This window comes from Heteronotia binoei, chromosome 2 (genome assembly GCF_032191835.1).
Source record: "Heteronotia binoei isolate CCM8104 ecotype False Entrance Well chromosome 2, APGP_CSIRO_Hbin_v1, whole genome shotgun sequence".
NCBI classification, from domain to species: Eukaryota; Metazoa; Chordata; class Lepidosauria; order Squamata; family Gekkonidae; genus Heteronotia; species Heteronotia binoei.
Window position 1 is genome coordinate 53,675,181 of NC_083224.1, and position 1,769 is coordinate 53,676,949.

Here is a 1,769-nt window from a genome sequence, read left to right on the forward strand (position 1 = left end):
TTATATTTCTAAATAATATTCATATGGTAGTAAATATTCTGTAATATATATAGATTTATAAACTGTATTCATTATATTATTATACTAGATAATATTCATGGGGTAAGTAATTAATGTTGATTATACATAGTATATCTATAGAGCATTCATATAATGTACTATATCATATTCATGGGGCAGATAATTAATGTTGATTATACATAGTATATCTATAGAGCATTCATATAATGTACTATATCATATTCATGGGGCAGATAATTAATGTTGATTATACATAGTATATATATGGACAAAAAATAGTTTAGTGAAAATTCTAGTTTTGGGGGCTAGAGATAAGGTTTACAACCTTTTTTTTGATGTTCTAGAGGGAGTCCCTATTGTTGGTTTACAAGGCCAATGTTTTAATGTTTAAACTACTAGAACTTATCAGTTTAGTATACTATTTTCTAACTTGTTGACTATAGGAGTGATGGCGAGAAAAATTAGGAAGTAGAGGGCAGTGGCCAGCTGGCCGATTAGAATGAACGGGTCTTCTACTGGTTGTGCTCCGATTCAGGTAAGGATGAGAACTGTTGCTGTTAGTGATCAGAAGAGGGTCTGTGTAAGTGGGCGGAAGTGGGCGGTTCGGTGTTTTGAGTTGTGTATTATTGGCACTAGTAAGAGGATTATGATGGACATGAATAGGGCCAGGACGCCGCCCAATTTGTTTGGGATGGATCGTAGAATGGCGTAGGCAAATAAGAAGTATCACTCTGGCTTGATGTGGGGTGGAGTGACGAGGGGGTTAGCGGGTGTAAAGTTTTCTGGGTCGCTAAGCAGGTATGGGAATAGTAGAGCGAGAGTTATTAAAGTGGCAATTAGTATTGTTGCCCCTAGTAGGTCTTTGTACGAGAAGTAGGGGTGGAAGGGGATTTTGTCTGTATTTGAGTTAAGGCCTGTGGGATTGGTAGAGCCGGTTTCGTGGAGGAAAAGGAGGTGTAAGAGTATTATTGCTAGGATGGTGAAGGGGAGTAGAAAGTGAAATGTAAAGAATCGGGTTAGGGTTGCGTTGTCTACTGCAAACCCCCCTCATACTCACTCTACTAATGTTGGGCCAATGTATGGGAGGGCTGAAAGCAGGTTGGTGATTACGGTGGCCCCTCAGAATGATATTTGGCCTCATGGTAAGACATACCCTACAAATGCTGTGGCCATAGTTAAGAATATTAGTAGGATTCCAATGTTTCAGGTTTCTTTGTAAAGATAAGAGCCGTAGTATAAGCCTCGGCCAACATGTAGGTAAAGGCAGATAAAGAATATTGAGGCTCCGTTGGCGTGAAGGTTTCGGATTAATCAGCCGTAATTGATGTCTCGGGAGATTTGTGCGACGGAGGAGAATGCAAGGGCAGTGTCTGTTGAATAGTGTATTGCTAGAAATAAGCCCGAGGCAATTTGAAGTATCAGGCATAGTCCTAGGAGTGATCCGAAGTTTCATCAGGCGGAGATGTTTGTTGGAGTTGGTAGGTCAATTAAAGAGGCGTTAATGATTTTTATGATTGGGTGTGTTTTTCGGAGGGGGGACATTATGTTACTATAGTTGAAGTACAACGGTGGTTTTTCGGACCCAAGGTTCTGTTAAAGTACAGATGGTAATGATGTCTTATTTAGTTTTTTTGATAAGTGTGTGTTTTGTTTTGGGGATGGTTGGAGTAGCGTCTACCCCGTCTCCGTTTTATGGGGCGGGAGGACTTGTTGTTGGGGCTTTGGGGGGGGTGTGGGGTGTTAGTTGG

At 40.5% G+C, this 1,769-nt stretch overlaps 1 pseudogene; it reads right to left on the minus strand.

The window, feature by feature from the left end:
- Positions 1 to 423: 423 nt before the first annotated feature.
- On the minus strand, positions 424 to 1,563 carry LOC132566207 (cytochrome b-like; annotated as a pseudogene).
- Between the last annotated feature and the right edge of the window lie 206 nt (positions 1,564 to 1,769).